At 39.9% G+C, this 19,963-nt stretch overlaps 1 protein-coding gene across 3 annotated transcripts in view; it reads right to left on the bottom strand.

The window, feature by feature from the left end:
• Window positions 1-19,963, bottom strand: part of PLS1 (plastin 1) — a 208,794-nt gene that overhangs the window by 111,203 nt on the left and 77,628 nt on the right. The window contains exon 1 of one of the 3 annotated variants that reach the window (XM_070405915.1): window positions 9,345-9,475. The exons of the other annotated variants lie outside the window; for them this stretch is intronic. The gene's annotated coding sequence lies outside the window, so the exon portion shown is untranslated. Of the gene's footprint in view, window positions 1-9,344; window positions 9,476-19,963 lie in introns of those variants that run through there. 3 annotated transcript variants of the gene reach the window in all.

Here is a 19,963-nt window from a genome sequence, read left to right as displayed (position 1 = left end):
GCCTTCTGCTCCCTTAGCTCTGCTGAGAGCTGGAGGTGGCTAGGCCCCTGTGTTAGTAGTGCATAGAATTCTAGCTTTTTCCTTCTTTCTCTGTATATTGGGCTCAGAGATTACACTGTGTCTCTATGTGAATATGGACAGTTAGCATTTACCAACATGTATCTGTCTATTTTCTCTTGTTTAAAAAAAGAAAAAAAACTTAAAAAAAAAGGGGGGGTTACAGAAGGTCAACAAAGGGTGGGTTTGAGATGTTTGGGTGGATTAAGTGGGCATTTTGATAACATGGCTTCTCCTTTGGCATGTTTAATTGTGATGTTTAACAGACATCCTTGCAGTCTGAGATGGCACTTTTAAAATAAAATTCTCTCCTAATGATGACTTGAGCTCTGCCACTCGATGGGAGAATCAGCAGAACCTGTAGGAGCTTATTCGGAATTGACATTTCTCTATTGTAATTTTGTTCTGTTTATTTTTAAATTTTCTTTTTGTTTCTTTGAAAAGGAAAGATAATGCTGTTTTAAATGTTAAAAGTGTACAAGTTGCTTTGTTACAATAAAACTAAATGTGTACAAAAATAAATAAATAAATAAATAAATAAATAAAATCCCAAAAATTAAAGACAAAGAGAGAATCTTAACAACAGCAAGAGAAAACAGTTACCTAAAAGGGAGTTCCAAAAAGACTGTTAGCTGATTTCTCAACAGAAATTTTGCAGGCCTGAAGGAACTGGCACAAAATATTCAAAGCGATGAAAAGCAAGGACCTACAACCAAGACTACTCTCCCTAGCAAGGCTATATCATTCAGAATGGAAAGACAGACAAAGAGCTTCCCAGATTTAAAAAAAAAAAAGTTAAAGAAGTTCATCACCACCAAACCAGTGTTAAAAGAAACGTTCAAGGGATCTTTAAAAAGAAGTAGAAAAAAAAAAGAAAGAAAAAAAATTTAAAAAGAAAATAAATAAATAAAAAGAAGTAGAAAAAAAAAACCTATGAATATAAAATGGTAATAACTACGAACCTACCAATAACCACTTTAAATGTAAATGGATTAAGTGCTCCAATCAAAAAGTGTTATTCTCACTGCAAGCCATATTTTCTAAGGAGGAATTTTCTATAACTTCCAAGACTCTTCAGTTCATCTGTGCCCCTTACCCACTGACAATAGAAATATTTAATCCACTGGTATTTGTTCCAGTTAATGTATTTTGATTGTAAGCACCAAAAACTGACTTTGGCAATATTTGCCCAAAAAAGGAATACACTGGAAGGGCACTGAGGTTTGGCTCAAGAATCACGGAAGGCCTGAACAAGTAGACTCTGGAAGGATAGGTTCCAGACATCTCTACGAACTCCACAGTAGAGACTATGACATGCCATTGTAAGGCACTGTCTCCAGATGCCTCAGCCACCACTATCTGTGAATGACTATCTAAATCCCAGGATGTTAGTGTGATTGTCATAGCTCAGGCCACATGCCCATCTCTATGGTCAGGGGATACTATATAGACAAGGCCTACAACTATAGAGAATCTCTTTGTTCTAAGTTCATTTGCCTTCTGCAGTGTTTATATTTGCGTGAAACAAAGATAAAAGTCAAATCTGACTCTCAAGTAAATGTTAAGTCTACTATCCTACCAGTCTTCTGACCCAATCAAAACACCTGAAACAAGACTCATAAAATCTCCCCCAAACTCTCCATCCAAAAAAAAAAAAAAAAATACACAAAACACAGTGTTCATACACAACGGGCAATCTAGGAAATCAAGGCCAAAAGCTTCACAATAAGTGGTAGAGCTGGGATCCAAGCCCAGGGAGTTTGCCAAGTTCAGAACCTTAATTATATACTGCCTTCACAATAGTGGTCTCCACACATCCTTCCCCATCCCTGTATCTCAAGTCATATACCCCATAACCATTTCCTGTTAGAGCTGCCCTAGAACCCGAATTTCTGTAGTGTGTGCACACCGTGCGATCTGTCCTCTTACTAGAAACTCAAGAAGTAGATAAAAGGGTTTAAAATAAGATTTGTGAGAATTATATAAATTATTTTACATCACGCTTCTGTTTTTCCTTTCTTTCTTTTTTTTTTTTTTTTTTGTCTCTAGAAAAGTACCTTGTTCCGATTTTCTGAGTATTATTAAGTCACAGGATATTATACATTAGGGCAGTAACTGTCCAGATTGTAACTAAGTTTAATGCCTAGTATCTCATTCAGAAAGAAGGCCTGGATACCAACACCAGAGAACTGTCAGAGAACGGGATGCCGAGAATCACTTCCTAGTGCTCTGAATAACCAACATTACTACCTAGATTATCATCTGTGTTCCCCCATTTCCAGCCAAGAATTTCTATGTAAATGATTCATAGAACAAAGACAGTCTGGTACAACTTGTATCTCGGTGAGCAGAGAATTCCTACCCAGTGTGCTTCCGTGTCTGGGTTTGAACTTTAACCTACAAATCACACGTTGGTTTAAACTTGAAGTTTTTTTTACTTTTTACACAGATAAATTAAAACTATTTTCAGGAGTTGAAACTCTGAGGTACTTTACTTAACAACCTGAAGAATGCAACTCCGACCCTCTTGATTAACTGGCAAAGGAAGGACTTATCATACATATGTGTGTTTTCATTTTAAAATATGAATAGGAGATAATACATATAAAAATGGTAATAGGAGCTATTTTGGAATTGAGGGTGATGAGATTACAGGTGATTTTTTTCTACATTGTTGCATATTTTCCACAAAGTCTATATATTACTTTTATAACAGACAAGAGATGAAAATAAGGAAGAAAAAAAAGATTTACATTTAACTATTCCTACATAACAGTTATAAGAATTTTGAAAAAAGAAAGGGATAAACCTTGATATGCTACTTAAACAAATCCAAACCAGTATGAAATGCCCTACAGCCCAGCCATGTTGTCAAAACTCACTTGCCCTTTTCCTGGTTTTCCCTTCATCCTTTCCTCACCCTGGAAATTCCTACTGATTAGTCCAGATCCAGGTTAAAAGCCCACTGCCCAGCCAGCTCAGCCAGTGTGGCTCAGTGGTTGAGCGCTGGCCTATGAACCAGGAGGTCAAGGTTTGATTCGAAGTCAAGGTTTAATTCCCGGTCAAAGCACATGCCTAGGTTGCCAACTCGATCACACTATAGATATTTAATTAAAAACTTCATTTTGTGCCCTAGTCAGTTTGGCTCAGTAGATAGAGCATCAGCCTGTGAACTGAAAGGTCCCAGGTTTGATTCTGATCAAGGGCAAATGTCTGGGTTTGGGGCTCCATCCCCAGTCGGGGGTATGCAGGAGGCAGCCAATCGCCAATCGATGATTCTCTCTCGTTACTGATGTTTCTATCTCTCTTTCCCTCTCCTTTCCTGGCAGAAATCAATAAAAAGATATATATTTTTTTAAATGAAGAAAAAACCCCACTGCTTGCTTACATCTACTTGAACAATGGCCACAACAAAGGCTACTGGCCAGGCCTTTTATCTTTCTAGCCTTGTATTGTTTCCTGTCTCTGTCACACCATGCATATAATCACACTCAGTTTTTATTCTATAAAATCTCCTGGCTAATTTTATTCAATATCTTACATCATTTTCAATGGGCAGTCTATAGCAGACATGGTTGTTCTAGGCCTCCTTGTGCACCAGAAATACATGTAGAACTAGTCACATAAAATGAGTCTTCAATTAAATTAAGTAAATAGCTCATGACTGCTCAGTGTTTAGCACAATGTTAAGCATCACAGGAGATATAAAAGAAATATTGGATTTATTCTCTGTACTCAAAACATTTAAATTCATTCATTTATTCATTTAGAAGAGCATCTAAACTTTTAATATCTGGTTTAGATGTCCCAGGAGCTTACAATCTAGTGTGTGTGTGTGGGGGGGGGGGGGGGGGTGTTGGGGGGAATGGTAAGATACACAGATAGAAAGTTAAATGGTAATGTTAGTGTTTTGTGTGTAATAATGTCCAGTAGAAAACAAATGTTAAAAGATGTTTAAAATGATAAGATCATTTTAAGGTGTCACAGGGTAGCGTGGCCTGGCCAAAAAGAATGAAGAGGAGGGTCCTGGCCAGTGTAGCTCAGGTGGTTGGGTGTCATCCAGTGCACCAAAAGGTCACCAGCTCAATTTCCAGTCAGGGCACATGACCGGGTTATAGGCTCGATCCCCAACAGGGGGTGTGTTTCTCTCTCACATTGATATTTCTCTCTCTCTCTCTCCCTCTCTTTTCCTCTCCAAAATCAATAGAAACATATTTTTTAAGAAAGAATTGCCCTGGATGGTGTTGCTCAGTGATTAGAGCATTGGCCTGAACACCACAGGGCCACAGATTCAATTCCCAGTCAAGGGCATGTAACTGGGTTGCAGGTTCAATCCCCGGTCCATTTGGGTTGGCAGTGGTGACAGCAGGAGTGTAGGAGAGGAAAAAAGAATGGAAAAAGATAGAGTTTTAACAGTTAAAAGCAGTTTTATATTTTATATATGTAGAGATGTCTGAAATATTTACCTATGGATAAAAAGTAATACAACAGTGTTGGAGTTTTGAGTAACCTTTAACTTTTTGCCTTTTTTTCCTGTTTTTAATTCTACTAAATACACACATATACACCCACAGAACATATTTAAAGTACAAAATTTGAAGTTTTGACACACTATACACACCTGAAACTATCATTATAATCAAGATACATGCATATATACTCTTTTTTTCCTGGCTTCTTTCACTCAGCATAAATATTTTGAGTTTTATCTATGTTGTTGTGTGTTTTAATAGTTCATTCCTTTATATTTCGGAGCAGTATTCTTTGGTATAGATAAACCACAAAGACATTTAGGTTGTTTACAGATTTGGGTTAGTACAAAAGAGCTACTATGAACATATGTGTATAAGCTTGTGTATGGATAAATGCTTTCTTTTCCTTTAGTAAATGCCCCTAGAGCAAAATGGCTGGATCTCATGGTAGGTATATATTTAACTTCTTTAGAAACTGCCAAAACTATACTCCACAAGTGATACCATTTTACTCTAGCAGTGTATGAGAGTTCTAGTCCTTTCTTAGTTCACCTACACTTGGTATAGTCAATCTTTCTAATTTCACCCATTCCAAATAGTAGCATCTCACTGTGGTATCTTATCTGCACTTCCCTACTAACAATGATGAGCATATTTTCATGAGTATATCTGCCTTCCATATATCTTTTCTGGTGAAGTGTCTATTCACATCTTTTTCTTATTATTTTATGTTTCTTTTCTTCTTATTAAGTTTTGAGGGTTGTTTACATATTATAGATATAGATGCTTTATGAGATACTAGTGGCCTGGTGCATGAAATTCATGCCGGGGGGGGGGGGTGTCCCTCAGTCCAGCCTGCACCCTCTCCAGTCTGGGACCCCAATCAGGCAGATTGGGCCAGCCGGCAAGGGAGGGGGTGCAGGGAGGGACGACCGTGGGAGGTTGACCAGCTGCGAGAGGTTGGCTGTGGGAGCAGACTAACCACCAGGGAACATCTCCTGTGTTGAGTGTCTGCCCCCTGGTGGTCAGTGCGCATCATGCCTACCAGCTGGTTGTCTGGTCATCTGGTCGTAACAATTGCTTAGGCTTTTATATATATAGATAGTATTATGTTTCCTCATATTACTTTATTCCCATTTTACACATGAAGAAACAGGTCAACCTGCAAAGCCTAGGTCATCCACTGGTAAATACCAAAGCTATACAGTTTTTCAGTGTGCCTGCATCCCAGAGTTCCATGTGCCTTTCTGTAAGCCACACTGACTCCTGAATGTCTAAGAGCAATGAAGACATGAAATAGGTTGTTAAGGAAACCAAGGAATCATCTTTCTACACGATATTTAAGAGATCTGAGTCTCTTTTATGTAGATGGTGAAATTAGATAACTTGAGGTTTACAAAATTCTGTACATCATTTCTAACTTTCTCAAGTCTAATTTAACTCCAAATTCTCCATTTTTTTCAGAAGTAAAATATTATTTACTTATTACATTCAACAAGAATTAACATTCATAAGCAAGATAATTTCATGAGTATGTAAGCCAGTACGAATAAAGCATAGGGTTTTCAAGGGTATAGTATTAAACATTATTAATACTACTTCTGATTTTCATAATAATAAACGTTGTAGAGCTGAAAACATACAAAAATTATGAAAATTAAGTTAGAAAATAAACATAAATTTAGATGAATAGGTTATATTTAAAATGCCTATATTTTCCATATGGCATTGATACTTTCAGCCATTCAGTTTTTAGCCTTTTTGATAAAAAGCTACAAGCCTTCCACCCAAAAAAATTCACCAGATCTGAATTTTTCATGTGATTTCAGGGACTTGGTGGATGCACACCCCACCCTCAAGCCCACAGGACCTTCTAGAGGTCTACAGGCTCCAGGTTATGAACTCCAGCCCAGGTTTTCCAAAAGTTCCCTTGGAAGAAACATGTAAAAACTTCTTGGAGAACTTGTTCTCAACATCAGACTTCGTTTTCAGTGGAAAACAGTTAACCATCAAGGATTGCTGATGTAAAACTGAGCAATAAAAAACAGTGTCTCATGAAAGGCAAATATGTACACATATAACCATGACTCATGTCTCATAAATGTATAAACAGAACTATATGGAAGGAAAGAGAGGAAGCAAATACTTCAAAATGGGTCTGACAAGGATTTTCCCAAAGGGGTAGTGGTTTAAGCTGGGTGACCGTTGAAGCGTAAGAAGACTTCTACAGTTGTGATGTAGGTATAGCAGATATTTCTAAAATCTTGACTTGAAAAGTATATCCTGCCTGGCCATGTGGCTCAGTGGTTGAGCACCGACCTATGAACCAGGAGGTCACGGGTCGACTCCCAGTCAGGGCACAGGCCGATTGTGGGCTCAATCCCCAGTGTGGATATATATAGATTTATAAATACCTAACATATGCATTTTCACTAGCATCCCAACTTGGTCCTTTTGACAAAAGATCCCATGTCACAAACAGTTCAAGCAATACTCCAGGGGAGGAGAGGACATACCACGAGGCAGAGGCTGGACTTTGGCCTGTCACTCCTTTGGTCATTACTAGTATTTGACAGCCTGCAGTTTATGCATACCTGATTGGGGAGATTAATGGATTATATAATTTAGCTGATATCAAACCTCTCTTCACCAAATGGCCAAGTAGCTTTAGAAGATGCCTAAAAAGAAACTGGGTACTGAAAATATGTACAAGCAACAGAAAATGGCAGAGCTCTACTCCTGGTATGAATCTTCACCATCTACATTAGAAAATAAAACAGGGGTAATGTGACCACAAGCTGGACATATAATTCAAAATTATCAAGACTATTGAGTTACACTTTACACAGTCATTGACAATAAACAGTGCACTGTGTGTACATTGTCCCATGAGATATTAGTTAAGGATATATTAAATCCTTCTAACTAATAGCACATTTTACTGGTTGAATAGCAGCATCTCTTCTACCCTGCAAGACTTTCGGTTGGAAACATTTGGAAGGAAAGAGAGCAAAGGAACCTTAAAAACCTCCATTTCAATAGAAGGATGTGGTCAGAAAGGTCGATAAACTTTTATAATTTTTTAAGCAATTCAAGCCCAGACTTATTGAGCATTAGAGGTTAAAGCCAGCACTTAAAAGAAAAAATCAAGATGTTCAATATTTATGCCATTCCACTGCACACCTAACCGCAGGGCTGCTCAGTTCTCCACAGGCTTGCAGTGCCGGGTCCTTAGTAAGAGTGCTGTGACAGCACTCTCAGTCAGCAGGAACATGGACTTTTTTAATGGCTAGAAAAGGCCATACCACTAGTAACATTTGTAGCTATGCAAAGTAACATAATAAGGGTAATCGAATATCATGCTTTGGCTAGTAAGCTGATCTAAACTGGGGATCATAAAGGAATGCTATCCCCCTCCTCTGCAAGAACACAAGTGAGCGTTTGGGCTGGTTCATTATGAAAGGACTGGCACAAGGCACAGCCTTTGTTTGATTCTGGACATAATACTAGAGTGGGAATTCTGGTTCCTAACAAAGTCATAAAGTGTTTTTTTAAGAACTATGTGAAATTTGTCCATAGCACTCATTTTCCAGAGTTAATTGGTCATGCTGTGTTCATTTCTCTAAGAAGAGCCACAGTGTAACTATTCTGACACATATAAATAAATTTAAATGGTTGACTGCTTCACAAAACGGAGCAGATAAGTCTTAACTTTCTATTAGGTTTTGAGAGCTCAGGTCACTGCAAAGAGGAGCACATTTAACTTTTTAAAAGCTGGCCTCTTTTAAGAAAACTCAGAATATTTAATTGGTTGGCACCAAAACCTATGCAAATTGCCAGCAGTATCAGTAACCAAGTTTCCTAGACATGCATCATTTAAGACCTTCTCAGCTTTACACGGGCTGGGAACTGCTTATTTTCTGTTTTACTAAGAAAAGAGCTAAACTAAGACTGTTGTAGCTTCCAGGGTAAAGATATACGGTTCTCAATCAACTTTAGAAACCACTGAAAGTGCTCAAAGTGAAAGGCAGCATGCTTATCTGTACACTATTTATAAGGAAATTATCTTTATAAAAGTCTTCAGCTTCTTCCCAAATTCAATAAAACACTGAAGAAAGCTTTGAAGCAAAAGCACTATCTACAAGTACATTTTGGTACTTAAAAATGTAAAGAGCAAAAGTAAAGATAAAGAATTTACTTTAATTTAGATATTTTCTGTAGACTTCAGATGCTTGCATAGAATCTTACCATATCCCTTGTACTGGCAATATTCTCTATTACCATTTTTTGTTTTATGTATTGGTGGAATCCCTTTAGCAAAAAGAGTAGTTTTACTTATCCATGATTAAACTATGGACTGGGAGAGCTGTTTCATCAACTGAAAGAATCAGGCTTGGAAGCAATAATACACATACATCCTAGATGGCACAGAATGAGTATATTCAGCCACTTCCTCATTTTCCTGGGATTTGGTATGTATATCTAAAGGGACATTAAAGCCAAACCAAAATTATAAATTAAAATTTTTTACCCACCCCTGAATAAACCCAAACAGTCCTTACTTACCTAACATGTATTGCTTAAGGTAGTAGTTTTTTTAAACAGAAAAAATTAATAGAAAATTAAGAATTATGTGATCCTTTCACCATGTTTACTATTTGCATTGATTAGGCAAAGTACAATCTCAAAAGCAAAAAATGCCCTAGAAAACAAACAAACAATTTATCTCAATTTAACTATCATTAAAACAAAAAAAGCAGCTCTAGAATCTGAGGCTAGATTATTGCTATTAACATAAGGGAAAATTCTGCATACCTGCTTCTGTTGGTCTTGCCAGCTGAGATTTGGAGGTCCAAGAAAACAGATCCAGAAGATTTAAAACTCAGTCTCTCTAAACTGTGTCTATTCTCAAATAATTCTCGGCCAAATTCAGCATCTGACCAAAGAAAACAAGCAACCCACACTGAAGTGTCCTGCCTACTACTACAGATTTTAATCTTAAAAGAACTTGGTCTCAAGTACAAAGGCCAATTTGCAACATGGGTGTGGTTTGAAATCAAGAGGCAAAATGCAGATGCCATTGACAATTTCTTTTGGATTAGGACTGTGCTTAAAATACATCAGGATATTCACACTGTCCCTTAGAGTCCACTCAAGTAGGTCTCCTTCCTACAGAATGAGACTGCTTTAGGAGGTCTTGTATTTTTATAAATATTCTTTTGCCATTTTAATTTTGAAATGGCAATTTGGTTTTCACCATGTGAAAAATCATTTAGCAATTAAGCATACATTGAGATTCCTGTAAAGTATTAGAAACTTGTGTTAAATGTTTAAAAAAAAATACACCCAACCTTTTTTTTTTTTTTTTAACAGTCACTAGACTAATTTCAAGCAAATATACAAAATTACTGTTGAATGGTAACTGGAAACATAATATAGAATTATATAGTGTTAGAGCCAGGAAGTGCCTTAAGGGGTGTCCCATTCTCCTCTTTAAGTGAGGCAAGAACAAATTCACTTAAAATCTATAATCTATTTTCACTAACTGGTTAATTCTCTGAAGAGGAAATCTGAAACATTATTTATGACGGCTCCATAAAAGTAAAGAATGGCTGTTATAAAAATGCTTCACAAAGTGAAAGAAAAAGTTAAGGATTTGTATGTTATAATCCAGTTAAAAAGGAAAGTATATACTGTATAATTTCATTTATATGAAATTCTAGAAAATGCAGTTTAATGTATGTCACATGCCTTTTGTGCCTTTCTTGAGTTCCTATTATAAAACAAAACCAAACTTCCAGAAAAAATATACTGATTTTATCTCAATAATGACTATGTAGAGAATGATGTGGTGCCGAGTGACTGATCAGGGCTAAGTGCAGAGTGCAGTCCTGACACCTTGTGAAGACAAAAGTACAGTTTGAGCCATTATGAGTGCTCAATAAACAATAATCAGATTCAGAGTTGCTTATGTAACTGAAACTATTTAATAAAACAAGAACATTTAGAAAATGTTCCGTGTCTACACCTTTTGGGAATGAGCCACATTTTTTTCAATCTCTATAAACCCACACATACTTATTTGGAGATTTGCTTGTAAGAAGTATTTCCACAATATGTAAAGAATTTTTTCTGTACCTTAGAAATAGTCCATTTCTCAAACTTCTAAAACATCAGGGTAGTCATTACCCTTGAGAATGGTAGCAACTGGAAAAAAGCAAGGAGGTTTCTGGGGTTCTGGTAATAATTTGGTTTCTTGGTATATAGATGTTGATTTCGTGAAAATTCATCAAGTTATACACTTAGGATCTGTACATTTTTTTTTTTTGCTTGTATACTACACATCAATTAAAGATTCAAAAACACACACACAAAAAAACACAAAAAGTCTACTCAGTAAAAGATGTATTGCAAACCTCATCTTTAAAATCCAATTTTTACTCACTTTAAATTAAACATTCTTGGCAATGTTCTTCTATTAACAGCATTTTGAGAAAACAATAAATACACATACCTTGCAGCGTTTGGGTACATAAATAACATACTCAAGTCACATAAGTTTAGTACTTGAAACCAATTCAATCATTGGTTCTGAGTACCCAGATGCTGCAGGGCTTCTTTCATGCTCCACAGATTTAGGGAGGACATCATCATGGAGAAGAACTCATGAACCACCTTGGGAAGATCAGCAGACGATATGGATGGACTCTTTCCACCACTTTAATTCAGCTACTAGTAAAAGTGAGTAGATGCCATACTTTAGCACCTTGGAAAATGTTTCCTAGAATAAGTAGGTGTCAAAACTTGTAAATATGTGTTGTTATAGATAAATGGACATAAAGCATTGGTCTTATTTAATACTAGAGGCCCAGTGCACAAAAATTTGTGCACTCGGCGGGGGAGGGAAGGGAGGGCCCTCAGCCCGGCCTGTGCCCTCTCGCAGTCTGGGACCCCTCGGGAGATAACGACCTGCTGGTTTAGGCCTGCTCCCGGGTGGCAGAGGGCAGGCCCAATCCCTAGGTGCAGCCCCTGGTCGGGCTCAGAGCAGGGCTGATTGGGGAGTTGGGGCGCCGCCCCCTGTCATGCACAGAGCAGGGCTGATCAGGAGGTTGCGATGCCACCCTCAGTCACCCTCAGGGTATGGCTGATTGGGGGGTTGGGGCACCGCCCCCTGTCACACTCAAGGCAGGGTCGATGGGGAGGTTGCGGCGCCACCCCCTGTCACGCACAGAGCAGGGCCAATCAGGGGGTTGGGGCACTGCCCCCTGTCACGCACAGAGCAGGGACTATAAGGGGGGTTGGGGCTCTGTACCCTGTCACGCACAGAGCAGGGCCCATCAGGGGGTTGGGGAGCTCCTCCCTGTCATGCACAGAGCAGGGCTGATAGGGGAGTTAGGGCACCGCCCTCTATCACCCACAGAGCAGGGCCGATCAGGGGGTTGGGGCACAGCCACTGTCACACTCAGGGCAGGGCCGATGGGGAGGTTATGGCTCTACCCTGTCACACACAGAGCAGGGCCTGTGGTGGGGGGTGGGGGGGGTTGGGGCGCCGCACCCTGTCACACACAGAGCCGCAGGGCGATCAGGGAGTGGGGAGCTCCCCCCTATCAGGCACAGAGCAGGGCTGATCAGGGGGTTGGGGCGCCTTCCCCTGTCACGAACAGAGCAGGGTGGACAGGGAGGTTGTGGCCCAGCCCCCTGTCACACACAGAGCCACAGGGTGATCAGGGGGTTTGGGCACTGCCCCCTGTCACGCTGATCCGGTGCCAGGAGGCCTCACAGCTCCGCTGATCCCAGTGCTGGGAGGCATATTACCCTTTTACTATATAGGATAGAGGCCTGGGGGCCGGCTGGTTTGCCCTGAAGGGTGTCCTGGATCAGGGTGGGGGTCCCCACTGGGGTGCCTGGCCAGTCTGGGTGAGGGGATGATGGCTGTTCGCAGCTGGTCACACACCCTTCAAGGTGGGGGTCCCCACTGGGGTGCCTGGCCAGCCTGGGTGAGGGGCTGAGGGCTTCTTTCAGGCTGGCGGTTGTTGATTGAAGCTCCCAACGGCTCCTTTTTTTTATTTTATTCTGGGCCAGCTTTAGCTCTGGCTCTAGCTCTGGGAGCAGGTATCTGGTTTGTTTTGGTTCTATAATCGAAACAATGTATAACTCCAGCTCTGAGATCCCGGCCTATATTTGTTAGAATGTTTCAAACTGCCAGCTCAGAGGCCGGCAAGTCAGGCGGGGAACGTTGGAGTCTGCAGTAACTGGAGCAAGCAAGCCTCATGTTCGCTTCCAGCTGCCTGGCTGCCGGCCGCCATCTTGGCTGACAGTTAATTTGCATAAGGATATGCTGATTAGCCAATGGGAAGGGTAGCGGTCGTACGCTAATTACCATGTTTCTCTTTTATTAGTGTAGATTTTTCTTAAAAGGCAGACCAGGCAGTTGGAAGTATATGAACAAAGCTGTGCAAGCGAGAGCACATGGCAGGCAATGGGTGAGGGAAGGAAAACATCCTGACTGGAGGAATGGGCCTATTTCACATCCTAAGAGTTTTTTCTGAATCTAAGTTACTAGAGAAGCAGGCACAACACGAATCACCCCCCTTTGAGACACAGAGGTAGTGCAGCTGCAGCTCTGCCTGACACACCCGTGTTCAAAAATCTGGGCACATTCTTTCCCTGGGCCCTGAGCTGATTTCAATTTAGAAAAATATCCGTTAAATCATATTTTCTCATACACATAAATATTAGTGCCTGGTGCCTGCTGTCCTGTTTGTCAACAAAGGCAGATAGTGTATCTGTGGCAGCAGAATAATTCTCCCCAAGCGGGCCCCAAGCCCCAAACCCCAGAACATGTTACCTTACATGCAAAAGGGACGTGGCAGATGTGATTAAGGGTTAGGGCCTTGGAACAGGCGGATTATCTCGGGATATCTAGACAGGCCCAATCTAATCACATGGGTCAAAGAGCAGAGAACCTTTCCCTACTGGGTGAGATGAAATAAAAGGAGGAGGAGGAAAAGAGATTCAAGATGTGAGAGGGCTGGACCCACCCTTGCTGGCTGTGAAGATGGAGGAAAGGGGCCATGAGCCAAGAAATGCAGGTGGGAATGGCCTTCGGTTTACATCCGGTGATAGAAGCGGGATCTCAGGCCTACCCCTTCAAGAAACTGAATTCTGCCAGCCCAAATGAGCCATGAAAAAGGTCCTCCCCTAGGGCTTCCAGAGAGGAATGCAGCCCTGCCAGCACCTTGCTTTTAGCCCCATGAGTCCCGTGTTGGATATCTGACCTACGGAACTGTCAGATAATCAATGTGCTATTTAAGTCACTAAATTTGTGGCATTTTGTTATAGGATCAATAGAAAACTAATATAGGCTCAAGTGGTTTTATTCAGAGCAGGATGTTCTTATCACCTTGGCCTTACATTGCCCACAAGAGAACAGCTATCATTTGGGAGAAGAAGAGTGTGTTTGGGAGGAGGGGGCAATATTGGTTTACAGCTCTCCTTAAATAAATTTCTCTCTGAAAGGGTATACTCACATATGAGAAGTAAGTCAAATATTCAGCTTAGCAGCTTTAAAAAATTACAAAAGTTAAAATATTCAAGATTCCGCCAATAATGACGAGCAGGGGTGCCTCCCTGTCTTAATCCTCCCTAGCACACCAGGGCCCAGAGATTACTGCAATTGACACTAAATGCTACCCAGCAACTAGGTGCAGTGGTTCTCATTAGTAGTTCTAAGATCTCCTCGTGTGGATTGTTTTAAATGCAGATTCCTGAGCCTCATCCCCAAGGATTGTCATTCAGAAGTAAGTGAAGTGTAGCCGAGGAATCGAAATAGGATCAAAATTAAGAATTTCTAAATTCTGAATGACTAATATTGCTGGAAGCATTTTCCACTTCTCCCACCAACCATCTGAGACCTCTCCTATTCTGACCAAGGCCTGAAATGCAATTCTTGTCAGGAGTTAGCCTAACAGCTAGCACACAGAACAGACTAGATGGTTAAGGGTATAGATCTGATATAAACAGACATGGATTTGATTCTGCTACTTATCAACAGAGTGTTTCTGGCAAGTCACTTAAGTTCTCTGTACCTCACTTTGCTCATCTCCATAAAGGGAATGACAAAACCTACCTACCCATGGGGTTGTTATTAAAGATTTAGAAGTTCTTAAAACATAGTAACTGACCAGTTATTAAAACCACCATAATTTCATTTCTGGTTGAAGTCAGAGCAAAATATTTATAAGCAGAAGTAGTTTAAATTCTTTAGCATTTTTCATTCCTGAGAACATTAAGTATTTAATAGAAACAAGCTTACATTCTGGACTGCATGGAATTTAGTGTGTTTACAAGATGCTGTGCTATGGAAAGTAAATAATGGGAACCATAATATTCCTGTCTCTTTGAGGTTATAATACCCAAGGAAGCATAATTTTATACCACACCTCTAAAAAAGTTGGCTAAAGCAAAAATATATTTTTCCAAAACACAGGCATTTGGGAAATTTATCTCTTTTCATCTTAGATTATGAAATGGCAACTGTATAAATTATTGAGACAACTATCACTAAGTATTTAGTGACTAACCAGGCCTCCTTTCTGATTTGAAAACTGCCAAGAGTGAAATTGAACCACCTGCTCAAGGTTACAAATCAAGTTAAATAAGCTCCTCCGCCAAGTAGAGATGAAGGACATAAAAAATTCTTTTCCTAAACAGTATGTAGAAGTCAATAACTTGAGCATGAATGGACGAGCAGGAAGCAAACAGCAGTACGGTTGAGTCCGGGCTGATGACTGATGACACTATCACAGTCAAATGGCCAGTATTTGGGGTCACAACTAGAAAAATAAATTCAAGACTAAATTTTTAATTAATAAAACACAAAATAAATGATTAACTGTAAAGGATGATGTTGGAAGAAATACAATACCTATTTCATTATTTTTTCTATATCCTTTAGTGTTCTTCCTGTCTCTGCTTGTGTTCATTCCTTCATCATTCCTTTTTGTCTCATTTACCTTTTATAGAAAAGGTAGGAAACATTAACCAATGAGAAAAGGGGCATCTAAAGAATGTCCTCCTGTTTTCACCTGCTGATCCTCGGACTACAGTCCTCTACACTAGAGTTTTTTTTGTTTTGTTTTGTTTTTTTTAAATATATTTTATTGATTTTTTACAGAGAGGAAGGGAGAGAGAGATAGGGAGTTAGAAACATCGATGAGAGAGGAACATCGACCAGCTGCCTCCTGCACATCTCCTACTGGGGATGTGCCCGCAACCCAGGTACATGCCCTTGACCGGAATCGAACCTGGGACCTTTCAGTCCGCAGGCCGACGCTCTATCCACTGAGCCAAACCGGTTTCGGCTACACTAGAGTTTACTACAGAGAGCTGTGGGGGAAGCCCATTCTCCTAACTTTATATTTCTCTCAGGGCCTATTGCGAAAGCAGCATTCTGGCCTCTTTCTCTATACTCCTTTCTCACTCTTCCCCAAAGAAGGGGAACTGATTCATCTTACTGGTAAGAGGGTAAGTGTCTAGGATCCATAGGAACCTCATTCCTGTACTGCAATGATTCTCAACCTTTAACTGCAACAGAATCATAGATGGGGCTTATTAAAACATAGACTTCTGGGTCTAGATTGGAAACCACAAATCTACATTTCTAACAAGTTATATAAGGTGTTGCTGACACTGCTTGTCTGGGGAATCACACTTTGAGAAACACAACTTTACTGAATGTGGCAAAATGTTCAAGGTCATTGTCCACACATGACTTGCCCCTCCCTCTTTAGCAGTAGCTTGTCTTCAGAACACAAGAGCCCTCCCTTTCTTCTATATAGAAAGCAACCCAGAGGCAATTGTCCAGCAGGTCTGCCTGGGATGGGATGGATAGAAGCTAAAATTCTGGGAGGAAAGGTCTGAGGAAGACCATTTGCCACACAGGACCCAGCTACAATCCTGGTTCAGCTGCACCAGGAATAAAGTCATTATTTTGAACTCTGTCTGAAAGGCCTCTATTTCTTAATCATTTCAGAGAATAAAGAAAAGAAGAGAATGAATTATCAGCCCCTTCAATCCAAGAGCGTCCAGCATAATGACTGTGGGAATGATAGGGAATATGACTAGGAATTCCAAAGGTGTGACCTCATTCTGGAAGCACTGTGACCCTGTCTTGTCTAAGCCATAGTGCTGAAGCCAGATGTCATCAGTTGTGCTTACTGAATGATGTCCCTGCTCCTCAAGAACATGCAGTTACCACCCAAGTGGTGTAAGTGGAGAGAAGATCCAGGGCCTTCAGGAAATGCAGCCTAGATGACTTATCTGGGTTAATCATCAACCATCCAGATCAGGCTGGCTGGCTCAACAGCTCCCTCCCACTCACAGCAAAGCAGAGCCCTCCCAGTTCTTCAGGGCGGCAGACACCTCTTGACCACTCCTCCTATGCCTGCTTTCCATCCTTGAGTCTGGCAGCTCTGCCTCTGTGCCATATTCTGCCCACCTATCCACACCCTGTACATGATGATTTTGACGGGTCTCAAATGACCCATCAAACCCTGCAGTGGAACCAGTCTTGCCCGACCTCTTATTCAGTCCCACTCATCTCCTGCAGCCCCCACAACTGGGTTCAACATCCTAGCCCCTCTTTCTCTAGGAGGTAAATCTGGATAGCAAAAGGTTTTCCTTAAGAAGAGCAACAAAATTAAAACACAGTCTCATCAGCCAAACAAAAGAAGAGGGTGAAAATGCATGCCAGGTATTGCATTCTACAACCTCCATGCTCCTGGGGCCCCCATCTTTCTTTCCATCACAGGGCTCTTATAACTTCGTCACCAAACCAAGAGCCTCTCCTGCCTGTCAAAGGGACCAAATTCTGAACACATGTCTTCTGTGGCTCACTAAGTGTTTTTAAATGTTGAAGCTAAAATATAAAAATTAGGAAATGAACATAAAATTCACATTTATATTTTCTCTTTGAAAATCAGAAGGTATGGCAATACTAAGCCCACATTTCCACATCACCACACAGGGCTAGGCCAGTGACTGTCACACCCTTTAGATAAGGTGTAAACAAGTTTGCCACAATCCTTATGATCCCCTGCCATCCTCATTGTCCCACTGCCTTTCCTCCACAGAGCATTCAAGAAGAAACATTAGGTCACCACAAGCTCTGCTTCCTGCCACTGTTTATTTTCTGAGATGTCTCTGAACTCAAATTATAGTATTGTGAGGTGGAAATAAAGAAATGTATTTTATTTTCTCTGCAGCTGATTGTTGCTTCCATTATTAGCCATGAAGCCATATTGTAGGGATCATGAACAAAGGGGCAAATGTTTACCCCAAAGTGGCCCAGATCCTAGAGAAAGAGGTGAGAGAGGGTAAAGGCAATCTTCTTTTCAACATTCATAGTTCCTTAAAAGATCAGGACTCATGAAAGAAGAAATAGCCATTATCTTATGTTTTTATAGGACAAAAATTCCATAATCCAAAGTTACCAAATGTAGAATTTTATGGCACACTAAATTTCTTAAAATTACATATAAAGCAAATAAATATTTATCATTTTTGGAAAGATCCTATCACCTGCTAGCCCTTTTCATTTAGCAATAAACTATATTACAAGAAAACTTTGAAAATTATTAACTAATTAGGACTGATTACTGTGCAATAAAAGTATATAACGATCTTTTCTTGTCTCAAATCATCTTTTATTGGCATGTACAATAACCATCCAGTGACCGCAGTGTCACAGAGACTGGCTCCAGAGGGGTACAAGTTTGTGGACTTCTTGAATTCCTGCTGTTTGCCCACAAGATTAGACTACTTAATAGTGTCAAGGCAAATATTTGCTTTTCAAAATTCCTCTTTTTCTTTCTCACATCATTCTTTCCAAAGCCAGCACTTAAATGAAAAAATAAAATGTATCATGTTTACTTGCCTTTCTTCTCAGAGACTTCCTAGGACAAGAATGGATTCTGTAGTCCTTGTCCTTGTGGTTCAACACAGAACAGGTCCAAAAGCAAATTAGGGGAAATTTTAAATAGTTCACCAAGAATCTTTCAAAGGTGTGTTCACTTAAGATCTAACCTGTTCTACTGATTAAACTGAAGGGACAATAAAACTAAGGCTAAGGCTATATCTACAGTAAAATGGCCCACTGAAATGACCAACAATAATTCTTTTGGACTACAACTTGCAGGTTACAAAGTGCTTTCCCATAATGTGTCACATGTAACAGAATAGTTTGTAAACTCTATATACAAATACAAAGCATCTATATTATTATTTTTGGGCTGAACATGATGCATAATTCTATTGTAAATCCAGCCCTGCCCTGATTCTCAGTATTAATTCAGGAAGCTCAGAAAAGAGAAAAATCTCAGCACACTATATTTATCCAAAGATAGTCTGAATGATTTATCATTACTCATGGACAAGATAAAATTAAATGGCAAAAACTATTAGAACACTCATTTCTTAAATGTTTCCTTTTTCAATTACACATTTGCTTTTACGGAAAAATAGTCTTTTAATCTTTATTCACCACTTCTATTTTCTTACACTGCAATTACAAAAAACAGTTTAACTACTTTAATGCATATATTTCAGTACCTATGAAGGCACAGTAAATATATTATTAGGAGTCCTGGCTCCTGGAGTCATAAATCTTGGGAATGAATATAGACTGATTTTTAACCTTGCGTGAGTCATTTTGAATTTTGGTTTTTATAGCCCAAAAATAAAGATGATGATAATAATACCAACTTCATAGAGTTTTGGGAAAGATTAATTAAAATAAACAGCCAAGGGCTTAAAAAAGGACCTGACATATAGGAAGTGCACAACAGAGGTTAGGTATTATTTTAAACACTAGAGGCCAGGTGCACAACATTCGTGCACTGGGGCGGGGGGGGGAGGCAGTCCCTCAGCCCGACCTGTGCCCTCTTGAAGTCTGGGAGCCCACAGGGAGATGTCCACCTGCTGGCTTAGGCCTGCTCCCTATGGAGAGCCTAAGCCAGCAGGCAGACATCCCCCAAGGGGTCCTTAGTGCTGCAGCAGAGCCAAGCTTCTTGCTGAATGGCGCTCCCCCTGTAGAAGCACACTGACCACCAGGGGGCAGCTCCTGCATTGAACGTCTTCCCATTGGTGGTCAGTGTGCATCATAGGGACTGGTTGTTCTGCTGTTCGGTTGATTTGCATATTAGGGTTTTGTTATATAGGATTGATGAGTATGATTTTCATAAAATTAGTGGTCCTCAATAGTAATATATGTAAGTGCTCACTTGTATATTATGTATTTTGTATAATATACAAATTTGCATATTGCATGTTAAAATTTGTATATTATGCAAAATACATAATTTGCAGAAATGACATTCACCAATAACTGAAGGAAGAGTTGTTTTGGGGAGAAAGAACTGAATGAAGTTAATTAT

This window comes from Myotis yumanensis, unplaced genomic scaffold (genome assembly GCF_028538775.1).
Source record: "Myotis yumanensis isolate MYYU_CA2020_CCGP unplaced genomic scaffold, mMyoYum1.0.hap1 SCAF_2, whole genome shotgun sequence".
NCBI lineage: Eukaryota > Metazoa > Chordata > Mammalia > Chiroptera > Vespertilionidae > Myotis > Myotis yumanensis.
Note: the sequence above shows the minus strand (reverse complement) of the source record. Positions and strands in the feature narration are given on the sequence as shown.